Source organism: Oncorhynchus mykiss, chromosome 9 (assembly GCF_013265735.2).
Source record: "Oncorhynchus mykiss isolate Arlee chromosome 9, USDA_OmykA_1.1, whole genome shotgun sequence".
Classification (NCBI taxonomy): Eukaryota; Metazoa; Chordata; class Actinopteri; order Salmoniformes; family Salmonidae; genus Oncorhynchus; species Oncorhynchus mykiss.
Window position 1 is genome coordinate 68068161 of NC_048573.1, and position 12956 is coordinate 68081116.

The window sequence follows — 12956 nt, forward strand, 5'->3', positions numbered from 1 at the left end:
TTAGCACTTATGATCAAGTGAGACAGATAATAACCTACAATGTGTGGGCCACTTTCCAGTATGAAGTCAGTCCATGTTTCTTCTCTCCCTCTAGTCCGATGTTCTCTCCCAACTCTGACACCAGTTACTCGCCCTGAGCCAAGCAGCCAACATGATTTCAGCAGCCTGCCCTGCCTTCCACTCGCAAAAGAAGCTCAAGGTAGACTCAGACTATCATGAGGTCAGGGCTGGGTTGTAATATTAACCATTATGTGTTTCTCTTCCTTTCCTCTCGCGCTCTCTGCTTAATTTACTAATGAAAAAAAAGGAATGGCTTCATGTTGACTGCCTGTAAAAAAGCAGGTTGGCACATCCCTTCTCAGTGAGATCAAAGGAGGAAACAGAACACATACAAAAATCATTCCGAACAGACCCCACAGGCTGTAATGTGTCCCAAATGGCACCCTATTCCCTATATAGTGCCCTACTTTAGACCATGGCTAAGCACCCTATTCCCTATATAGTGCCCTACTTTAGACCATGGCTCAGCACCCTATTCCCTATATAATGCACTACTTTTGCGCAGTCAGTTCTGATCAAAAGTAGCACACTATGTAGGGAACAGGGTGCCATTTGTGTTGCAACAGACTGTCTGTGGAGCAGAGAGCAGCGAGCCAATACAACAGGCTGGTGTCAGGCCTCTCTCACCGCTCACACTAAAACACAATCCTCTGGGTGTATTTGGGCAGAGATGTGCGAGTGTGAGTTCAGTCCATCGACAAACATACACCAGCAACTCGTTATAGTCAGGGTGCAGACTAACTGGCTGTGTGTGTGTGTGTGTATCCTCTGCAGGGAGGCAACATCGAAGGAGCAAGAGAAAAGAAGCTGGTTAACTTGATTTAGGCCAAGTTTACCCTGGTACAATGGAAGCAAATGGAACAGTTACAGTGACAAACTCCCAAGCTAAATCAAGCACACACCAAATACTTTAAAAAGTATGACACATTTGCCTATGTATTTGACATCATGGTCGGATTCAAAAACCTAACACACACATCGATCAATTTCATTCTATCCGTTTCAGACATGTGATCCATCCATGTGAGAACCTCAGTCAGTCCACCCATTTTTTTTGTTATACCTCCATTCATCCAAGGTGACATGGAAATATCTGTCGGGCCAGTAGGCCTTATTCTAGTCACTCTCTCTGAGCCAGCCGGGCCAGTAGGCCTTATTCCAGTCACTCTCTCTGAGCCAGCCGGGCCAGTAGGCCCTTTTCCAGTCACTCTCTCTGAGCCTCCTGGGCCAGTGGGCCATATTCCAGTCACTCTCTCTGAGCCTGCCGGGCCAGTGGGCCCTATTCTAGTCACTCTCTCTGAGCCTGCCGGGCCAGTGGGCCCTATTCTAGTCACTCTCTCTGAGCCTGCCGGGCCAGTGGGCCGTATTCTAGTCACTCTCTCTGAGCCTGCCGGACAAGTGGGCCTTATTCCAGTCACTCTCTCTGAGCCTGCCGGGCCAGTGGGCCCTATTCCAGTCACTCTCTCTGAGCCTGCCGGACAAGTGGGCCTTATTCCAGTCACTCTCTCTGAGCCTGCCGGGCCAGTGGGCCTTATTCCAGTCACTCTCTCTGAGCCTGCCAGCAATGTCCCCGCCGCTGTTAACTTGGGGTGCGTCCCAAATGGCACCCCATTCCCCAGGTAGTGCCCTGCTTTTGACCATGGCCAGTAAGGAACCCATAGGGTTTCTGGTCAGACGTAGTGTACTACATAAGGGAAGAGGGTGCCATTTGGGACAGAACCTTGGATTTCTCTGACTCAGCAGGTGTAGCTAGGGGATCGAGCAGGTCGAGCGGGTCGAGGGCTATAATCAGCCCGAGGGCCACGGTGTTTGATGCGGCCTGCTAGGAAACTAGCTAAACAAACTGTATTAATAGCATCTCTCTGCCTGCAGCCAGGGAGCCAGAGGACTCAGGAATCTACTAGGCTAGGAGTAGACAGCGGCAGAGGGGAGTCAGATGGAGATAGATTGGGGGTGGTGTTGTGTGTGTGGTGGTCATGTTGACTCACTGACCTACTGTGAGATCAAGTGTATTTGGTAGCTCAAATCAAAATGTATGTCACATGCTTCGTCGACAACATGTCTAGACTAACAGTGAAATGCTGACATACAGGCCTTTCAAAAACAATGCAGTGAGAAAAATGTAGAAACAATGTATTAAGGGATAAATACACAATGAGTAAGAAAACAGCACCTTCAGAAAGTATTCATACCAGTTGACTTATTCCACATTGCTACGTCATAGCCTGAATTTAAATTGGATTAAATATGTTTCTCACCCATCTACACACAATACCCCATAACGACAAAGTGAAAATATGTTTTTAGAAATTGTGGCAAATTTATTGAACATGAAATACAGAAATAATTACATGTACATAAGTATTCACACCTCTTTGCTATGACACTCCAAATTGAGCTCAGGTGCATCCAATTTCCTTTGATCATCCTTGAGATGTCACTACATTGATTGTAGTCCACCGGAGGTCAATTCAACTGTTTGGACATGATTAAGAATGAAACATACCGGTCTATATTAGGTCCCACAGTTAACAGTGCATGTCAGAGCAGAAACAGTACCATGAAATACAAGGAACTGCCCGTAGATATCAGAGACTCTTTGGCCTGAATGCAAAGCACTATGTCTGGAGAAAACCAGGCACAGCTTGTCACCCTCGTCACCCATCTAACACCATCCCTACCGTGAAGCATGGTGGTGGCAGCAACGTGCTATGTCTGGAGAAAACCAGGCACAGCTCGTCACCCATCTGACACCATCCCTACCGTGAAGCATGGTGGTGGCAGCAACGTGCTATGTCTGGAGAAAACCAGGCACAGCTCGTCACCCATCTGACACCATCCCTACCGTGAAGCATGGTGGTGGCAGCAACGTGCTATGTCTGGAGAAAACCAGGCACAGCTCGTCACCCTCGTCACCCATCTAACACCATCCCTACCGTGAAGCATGGTGGTGGCAGCAACGTGCTATGTCTGGAGAAAACCAGGCACAGCTCGTCACCCTCGTCACCCATCTAACACCATCCCTACCGTGAAGCATGGTGGTGGCAGCAACATGCTATGTCTGGAGAAAACCAGGCACAGCTCGTCACCCTCGTCACCCATCTAACACCATCCCTACCGTGAAGCATGGTGGTGGCAGCAACGTGCTATGTCTGGAGAAAACCAGGCACAGCTCGTCACCCATCTGACACCATCCCTACTGTGAAGCATGGTGGTGGCAGCAACGTGCTATGTCTGGAGAAAACCAGGCACAGCTCGTCACCCTTGTCACCCATCTAACACCATCCCTACCGTGAAGCATGGTGGTGGCAGCAATGTGCTATGTCTGGAGAAAACCAGGCACAGCTCATCACCCTCGTCACCCATCTAACACCATCCCTACCGTGAAGCATGGTGGTGGCAGCAACGTGCTATGTCTGGAGAAAACCAGGCACAGCTCGTCACCCATCTGACACCATCCCTACCGTGACGCATGGTGGTGGCAGCAACGTGCTATGTCTGGAGAAAACCAGGCACAGCTCGTCACCCTTGTCACCCATCTAACACCATCCCTACCGTGAAGCATGGTGGTGGCAGCAACGTGCTATGTCTGGAGAAAACCAGGCACAGCTCGTCACCCTCGTCACCCATCTAACACCATCCCTACCGTGAAGCATGGTGGTGGCAGCAACGTGCTATGTCTGGAGAAAACCAGGCACAGCTCGTCACCCATGTCACCCATCTAACACCATCCCTACCGTGAAGCATGGTGGTGGCAGCATCGTGCTATGTCTGGAGAAAACCAGGCACAGCTCGTCACCCTCGTCACCCATCTAACACCATCCCTACCGTGAAGCATGGTGGTGGCAGCAACGTGCTATGGGGATGCTTTTCAGCAGCAGGGACTGGGAGACTGGTAAGGATAGAGGGAACAATGAATGCAACCAAATAGAGGCAAATCCTTGATGAAAACCTGCTTCAGAGTGCAAACGACCTTAGACTAGGGCGAAGCTTTACATTCCAAAAGGACAATGACCGCAAGCATACAGCCAAATCAACGCTGGGACAAGAATGTGAAAGTCCTTGAATGGCCCTGCCAAAGCCGATTTGAATCCCATTGACAATCTGTGGACAGGCTTTAAGAATGTTGGTTCACCTTCTTTCCCGGTCCAATTTAACAGAGATTAAGAAAATCTGTTAGGAAGAATGAGAGAAAATCCCCAAAATCCAGATGTGCAAAGCTGATACTGACATACCCAAGACTAGAGGTCGACCGATTATGATTTTTCAACGCCGATACCGATTATTAGAGGACCAAAAAAGGCAGATAACGATTCAAAAATCGGGCCAATTTTTTTCAAATATTTTTGTAATAATGACAATTGCAACAATACTGAATGAACAATGAACACTTATTTTAACTTAATATAATACATAAATAAAATCTATTTAGTCTCAAATAAATAAATGATCAACTATAATAAATAAATAAATAATGAAACATGTTCAATTTGGTTTAAATAATGCAAAAACACAGTGTTGGAGAAAAAAGTAAACATGAAATATGTGCCATGTAAAAAAGCTAACGTTTAAGTTTCTTGCTCTGAACATGAGAACATATGAAAGCTTGTGGTTCAATATTCCCAGTTAAGAAGTTTTGGGTTGTAGTTATTATGACGTGTCGACTATTTCTTTCTATACCATTTGTATTTCATATACCTTTGACTATTGGATGTTCTTATAGGCACTTCAGTATTGCCAGCCTAATCTCGGGAGTTGATAAACTTGAAGTTATAAACAGAGCTGTGCATCAAGCATTGATAAGAGCTGCTGGCAAACGCAGTGAAGTGCTGTTTGAATGAATGCTTACGAGCCTGCTGCTGCCTACCACCGCTCAGTCAGACTGCTCTATCAAATCATATACTTAATTATAATACAATAAATGTGGTCAAATCCAGAAACTATCATTTTGAAAAAAAAAACGTGTATTCTTTCAGTGAAATACGGAACCGTTCTGTATTTTATCAAATGGGTGGCAACCCTAAGTCTAAATATTGCTGTTACATTGCACAACTTTCAATGTTATGTCATAATTATGTAAAATTCTGGCAAATTAATTACGGTCTTTGTTAGGAAGAAATGGTCTTCACACAGTTCACAACGAGCCAGGCGGCCCAAACTGCTGCATATACCCTAACTCTGCTTGCACTCTTGCGTTCAGCAAGAAAAGTGACAATTCCCCTAGTTAATATTGCCTGAATTTCTTTTAACTACATATGCAGGTTTAAAAATATATATACACTTGTGTATTGATTTTAAGAAAGGCATTGATGTTTATGGTTAGGTACATTTGTGCAACGATTGTGCTTGTTTCGCGAATGCGCTTTTGTTAAATCATCACCCATTTGGCAAAGTTGAAGTAGGCTGTGATTCGATGATAAATTAACAGGCACCGCATTGATTATATGCAACGCAGGACAAGCTAGTTAACCTAGTAATATCATCAACCATGTGTAGTTAAATAGTGATTATGTGAAGATTAAATTTATCTTATAAAAAAAACAATCAATGGTAGCCAGCAACTTACCTTGGCTCATTGTAGCCACAAGGTCCTTTTGATGCTGCACTTGCGTAACAGGTGGTCAGCCTGCCACGCAATCTCCTTGTGGATTGCAATGTAAATCGGCCATAATCGGCGTCCAAAAAGGCAAATTACCGATTGTTAAGAAAACTTGAAAATCGGCCCTAATTAAGTCAGCCATGCCGATTAAAATCGGTCGACCTCTACCAAAGACGACTCAAAGGTGATACTACAAAGTACTGACTCAGGGGTGTGATATTTCTGTATTTCATGTGAAGAGTCAAGAGTTATTGCAAAAAGGGTCAATGCAGATAGTCCTGGTAGCTATTTAGTGATCTATTTAGTAGTCTTATGGCTTAAGGGTAGAAGCTGTTCAGGGTGCTGTTGATACCTCACTTGGTGCATCGGTACCACTTGCCGTGTGGTAGCAGAGAGAGCACTCTGACTTGGGTGGCTCGAGCCTGACAATTTTGAAGGCCTTCCAAGGCCTCTATACCAGGTGGTGTCAGAGGATGGCAGGGAGCTCGGCCCCAGTGATGTACTGGGCTGTACCCACTACCCTGTGAAGCGCCTTGAGGTCGGATGCCAATCAGTTGCCCGACCAAGTGGTGATGCAGCCAGTCAAGATGCTCTCAATGGTGCAGTTGTAGAACTTTGAGGATCTGAAGGCCCATGCCAAATCTTTTCAGCCTCCTGAGGGGGAAGAGGCGTAGCCGTGTTGGTGTGTGTGTGGACCATGTTAATTCCTTAGTGATGTGGACACCGAGGAACTTGAAGCTCTCGACCCACTCCACTACAGCCCCGTCGATGGGATAGTGGCGTGCCTGGCCCTCCGTTTCCTGTAGTGCACGATCAGCTCCTTTCTAGCTGACGTTGAGGGAGAGATTGTTGTCCTGGAACCACACCACCAGATCACTGGCCTCTTCTTTATAGGTGGTCCCTTCGTCTTCGGGGATCAGGCCTACCCCCGTCGTGTCATCAGCAAACGTATTATTATTTGTATGTTTTTGTCAGCAAACGTAATGGTTTTGGAGTTGTGCGCATCCATGCAGTCGTTGGTGAATAGGGAGCACAGGAGGAGACTAAGCACCAGGGGTTGGAACCGGTTCAGGGAACAAAAACGAAAATGGGAAAATAATCTTTAGAGGAACATAATCAGAACTGGGAACGAAAAATATGTATATTGTTCCGGAACACAGCCATTATTTTAAAAGCATGGGAACCGGTTACAGCTGCAATATGTAACTTTTTGGGCAACCTGACCATATCCACATGGAAATGTGATTTATAGATCACATAGAGATCATTCTCATTGAAAGCAACACTAAGAAGAGGTAGATCTGTTCTATAACTACCGAGTTCCAAACTGCCTCTGGAAGCTACGTCAGCACAAGAACTGTTCGTCGGGAGCTTCATGAAATGGATTTCCATGGCCGAGCAGACGCACACAAGCCTAAAATCACCATGCAAATGCCAATCGTTGGCTGGAGTGGTGTAAAGCTCGCTGCCATTCGACTGGAGCAGTGGAAACGCATGCTCTGAAGTGATGAATCACACTTCACCATCTGGCATTCCGACAGACAAATCTGGGTTTGGCGGATGCCGGGAGAACGCTACTTACCCCAATGCATAGTGCAAACTGTGCTTCCAACTTTGTGGCAAGTTTGGGGAAGGCCCTTTCCTGTTTCAGCATGGCAATGCCCTCTTGCACAAAGCGAGGTCCATACAGAAATGGTTTTCCGAGATCGGTGTGGAAGAACTTGACTGGCCTGCACAGAGCCCGGACCTCAACCCCATCGAACACCTTTGGGATGAATTGGAAAGCTGACTGCGAGCCAGGCCTAATCGCCCAACATCAGTGCCAGACCTCACTAATGCTCTTGTGGCTGAATGGAAGCAAGTACCCCTCAGCAATGTTCCCCTATCTAGTGGAAAGCCTTCCCAGAAGAGTGGAAACTGTTATAGCAGCAAAGTGGGGACCAAATTAATATTAAAGCACATGTTTTTCGAATGAGATGTTCGACGAGTATGTGTCCACATACTTCTGGTCATATAGTGCATTACAGACTGGGTCAGGGAGAGGTTTAACATGTAAGTGAAGACACCCGCCAGCTGGTCAACGCATGCACTGAGTACACCTCCAGGTAATCCATCTGGCCCCGCAGGATTGTGAATATTAACCTGTTTAAAGGTCCTACTCACATCGGCTACGGAGAGCGAGATCACACAGTCGTGCAAAACTGCTGACGCTCTCATGCATGGTTCAGTGTTGCTTGCCTCGAAGCGAGCATAGAAAGCATTTAGCTCGTCTTGAAGGCTTGCAGCACTGGACAACTCGCGGCTGAGTTTTTCTTTGTAATCTGTGATAGTTTGCAAGCCTTGCCAGATCCGACAAGAGTCAGAGCCGGCGTAGAGGGATTCGATCTTAGTCCTGTATTGACACTATGCCTGTTTGATGGCTCGTCGGGGGGGTCGTAAAATGATTTCTTATAAACGTCTGCATTAGTGTCCTGCTCCTTGAAAGAGGAAGCCTTTATTTCAGTGTGGATGTTGCCTGTAATCCATGATTTTTGGTTGGGATATGTACGTACGGTCCCTGTGTGGACGGTGTCGTCAATGCACTTATTAATGAAGCCGGTAACTGATGTGATTAAGTCCTCAAAGCTATCGGATGATTCCCGGAACATTTCCAGTCTGTGCTAGCGAAGCAAACCTGTAAATTAGCATCCGCTTCATTTGACCACTTCCGTATTGAATGTGTCATGGGTACATACTGTTTGAGTTTTTGCTTGTAAGCAGGAATCAGGAGGATAGAGTTATGGTCAGATTTGCCAAAGGGAGGGTGAGGGAGAGCCTTGTATGTGTTTCTGTGTGTGGAGTAGGCCTAAAGGTGATCTAGAGTTGTGTTGCCTCTAGTTTCACAGGTGACATGCTCGTAAAAATGAGTTAAAACAGATTTCAGTTTTCCTGCATTAAAATCACCAGTTTGTTCTCTACGGATTGTACGTAGGGCAAAGGCGGTCTAGGTGCTCAGACTTTTTTTTTTTTTTTTGTAGTATGAAGTAGAAATCTTCATCCAAATCAAGGTTAGTGATCTCTGTTCTGACGTCCAGAAGCGGTTTTCGGTCATAGGAAATTATGGCGGAAACATTATGTAAAAAAAAAAAAAAGTGAAGATCAACGTAAAAAAAAAAAAACACACAAAATAGCAGAATTGGTCAGGCAGCTATCCACTACAGCGCCATCTTTAGGCCATCTTTAGCTCACAGGACAGGCGAGGTGCTGCCTGAGGTGCAACCCTGTGAGGGGTAAACTTACAAGCTTCAATGACTTGCCAATATGCATGTCTGTAACCCAAGTGAAACTGAGTATTGGTCAATGGAAAATGGATCAAATGAAACCCTATATGCGCGTCTGCATAACTGCCCAGGTCTTTAAGCTAAATCCATGGCAGAGCAGATAGACAATACAGGGACCCAGTGCTGTTTTTCTGCAATTAAATTGGAAACACTTGATGTCTATTTATAAGATGGATCATCGGCTTTTACAAGGATGGCAATGTGTTGGCGGGCCCAAGTTGTTTTGATGCTATAACTACAACGTTTAAACAATACATACTAGGCCAATAACCGAGACATTTGATATCAGTGTTATGAACAACTGGTAGGCTGCATTTGGCCTATGAACTTTAAGGTTGATTTAATACCCTGTATCTGGTATAGAGTAGACTGGATTGAAAGAACATTAAATCGTAGTGTGGAATCCAAATGGAGCAATTGAAAACAATGGTGAATCGGAGCAATGGTGAAACAAAGCATTAAAAGCGGTGTACAAACCCTAGAGCATGAAACCCACCTGTCATGTAGTGTTGTCTCTTATTCCCCTTCACACTTCCATAGATCAATATTCAAGTATAAATCCAATACAGAAAAGTATATAACGTATACAATTTTACATAGCGTTTAGGAATTAAACTACTAACACAATTAGGGATGGGCATGAGTTATTCAAACAAACGTCCAAGCTCAATCTTTAACCAGAGATCACATATTTGGTGGGATGTGCTTTGTGGCTGCCTGTTCGGGCAGAATTGATCTTAAATCAGAACCTAATGACCTAAATTCCCATGTAAAGATGAGATTTTCCCCCCAGCCAAACATAATCTTGGCGATGAAAGCTATAGGCTTGGAGATGCATACAAGGACATTCACCAGCTCACATTACAACACTACAGATACCTGCTTTTATTGACAGCTTTTTTTCTTCTGTTTATTTTTAGTAAATTCTTTAACACTTTTCACTGTAAGGTCTACTACACCTGTCGTATTTGACGCATGTGACAAATAAGATTTGATATCTTTACTAACTTAGTAGATGACCAAACAAATACTTGTGAATGTAGGCATCACAAAACCACACAAGGTAATGACAGCAAATGATAGCAGTCAACTGTGAAATAGCGTCGATGATGGCATAGAAATAGATATTATTAATATGTGTAAATATTAATCGATTAGTATTAATATATAAATATTCTCATTGTCTTAAGAGGATGAGATGTCAAAGTAACAGTTGCACATTATAACCATATTTATAGGTGTCAATGTTATTTACTAGCGTAGCACCACGTATTAACGGCATATTCAACAGCGTTTAAGAAATATATTACCTTCAACAGTTTAATCTTGTGATCAAGCCATCAATGTTACTTACTGCATTTAAGAATCGTGTTATAAATATATGGCTGACGTTAAAGTCCCAACTGGCAATAGAATGTAGAATGTATGTTGAGGAATTTGAATCACCTCGGGAAAAAAAAAAAATATATATATATATATATATATATATATATATATATATATTTATTATCATCAAGTAGCTATTGTGTTGCATTGGTGTACTGTAACATACTGCAGGTTATTATTTCAGCTAGAAGCACATGGTGTATGGATTTCTTATGATTGTGATTAAGAAAACGTCTAGTTAGTTAAAAAGGTATGAACTTGTATTTTTAAGAAGCAGCATCCCGATTACTTTTGCTAAAAGTTTAAACCTTCAGACACTGGTTAAATTAGCTGTCTAGCCAAATTAGCGTTTTAGCATGGTAGCTGAGACCGGAGTACCCTTTTTGCACACAAGCCGTACCTTTTCCCGCACGGGACCGCCTTTTCTTTTCAATTATTGGGTACAGACATGTTAATCAGCACCCACTCGTTACCCTATCGCTCAGTAAACTGTCAATCACTTCTGACAGAAGAATGTGATTGGTTCATAACGATTCCACTCAAAATATGGGAGATATCATAAACTACATGTTTCCCCAGTGCCAACTTTGAACAGGCCGCTACCACGGTCAGGGAAAAGCAATGTGCAGTACTAAAACCTCAACAACAACGAACTTCATGCATGACAACAGGAGCATGTCATACAACCGTGCAGTGCTGATAAATTATTAGTTGACATTTTATTTTGCTAACTGCTAACCAACTTGTTAGCTTAGAGCAAGCTGAAGTAGGTAGGCTGGCACTCGAATGCGAGCGAGAAGACAGACCACAACAGTTTTGTCAACTTATTGGCCACTCTGATTTCATGTCCGACAACATTAGAAACGAACACACCAACTCTAAACGACTTTCAATACTTATGTCACATTTTCAACGGAATTACATGTGGATTGTACATTTTGACAATAATATACTGTTTACAAAACTCACCTTTGCGCTCCTCTCCCTCTCTTCTCTTTTGGAATTTGACACTCCCCTCCTCCCTGAATCATCGCGAGGTTCTACTTACGTCAGAGTCTTCATAAACTCATAACAAAGACAGTACATTATAAAGATGGGCAGAAACTGCTTCTCCAATAGAATTCCCCGATAACGCACGGTGGCGTTGGCTAGCTAAGCTCATGCGCAAAATCTCTCTCGCCAAACTGCGCATTGGTAACCCGTCAACTCAAAGGTACTCCTTCATTATAAAGTTGTTTTTGACGAAAATAAAACGTGCAGTTTGTCACTTTTACGAGGTTGGAGTAATGCCATGTTCAACTACTTAAGACAGTCGCTTGAATCTATGTTGTGCCTTTAGAGTTCGAGAAAATGAACAACTAAGGCATAATTTTTCACTTCTCAAACCCTAAACCACGACCAGGTCTGATTGGTCTGTTTCGCAGGCGTTCCCAGAAGTTTCGCGATATCGCGCCTCTGGGTTTATAAACTCTGTACTATCTCATTAAAAAAGGCGCTGCAGTTTACATTAGAAATACAGTAAGCATATTATTATTATTTTTACGTACGCCTACCTTCATTATTTTGAGATGTAGTAGGTGATACATACAAATGGTATAAACATTTTTCCCAAGGGCCACAATTTATTTTATATACAGTACCAATCAAAGTCTGGACATAATTCCATATGTTTTATTTCATAGATTTTATGTCTTCACTATTGTTCTACAATGTAGAACATAGTAAAATAAATAAAAGCCCTTGAATGAGTAGGTGTGTCAAAAATGTTGACTCGTACTGTACCTTGAGTGTCATACTGTAAGTCTACTATATATTTCTGACAGTGAACACAATACTGATTTCATACATTGCTCATACTCATAACCTCTGACAGCTTTCAAATCAAACAAAAAAGGCACCTTGGTTGTTTTGGTTACCTTACTAACCAGTCTCTGGGATGTGGTGATGAAATACATGAGTTTTGTCTCTCTCCTTCTAATACTAACTAGATATACATGGGGCACCCGAGTGGAGCAGCGGTGAAAGGCACTGCAACTCAGTGCTAGAGGCGTCACTACAGACACCCTGGTTCAATTCCAGGCTGTATCACAACCGGCCGTGTTTGGGAGTCCCAATCGACGGCACACAATTGGCCCAGCGTCGTCCGGTTTTGGCCGGTGTAGGGCATCATTGTAAATAAGAATTTTGTTCTTAACTGACTTGCCTAGTTAAATGTAAAAAAGATATATACTGTCTGTTTCTGGAGAAGAAAATGCAAAGTGTAAAATGTTGTTTGTAATAAATCTAAAGTAAAAGCTAGATAATAATAAAATAGAATATGGTTAAAGTCTATATAATGTATTAGTAGGTAATGGTTTGATGTGTTTTGTTTTCTACCTTGTGCACTTTAAAAATATAATACTGTTATTATTATTATTTATTATTATTATTAATAGAAGCTGGTCACTGTAAAAAATGGCTGGGTTTTAAATTCTTAATTCAGAACCTTTCACATGAAGCAGGTATATAAAATTCAAGATGCAAAATAAAAAACTGGTTAGTCAGTACACTGTACGATTCCCTCTTTTTTAGAAACAACCAGCAGTGTGTGT

The 12956-nt window shown here is 43.2% G+C and overlaps 1 protein-coding gene across 2 annotated transcripts in view; it reads right to left on the reverse strand.

The window, feature by feature from the left end:
• LOC110531249 (cyclic AMP-dependent transcription factor ATF-7) overlaps positions 1–11739 on the reverse strand; it is a 51023-nt gene extending 39284 nt beyond the window's left edge. Inside the window, exon 1 of one of the 2 annotated variants that reach the window (XM_036988803.1) lies at positions 11335–11739. The gene's annotated coding sequence lies outside the window, so the exon portion shown is untranslated. The remainder of the gene's footprint in view (positions 1–11334) is intronic. The other variant, XM_036988804.1, reaches the window with a different exon arrangement.
• Positions 11740–12956: the final 1217 nt, after the last annotated feature.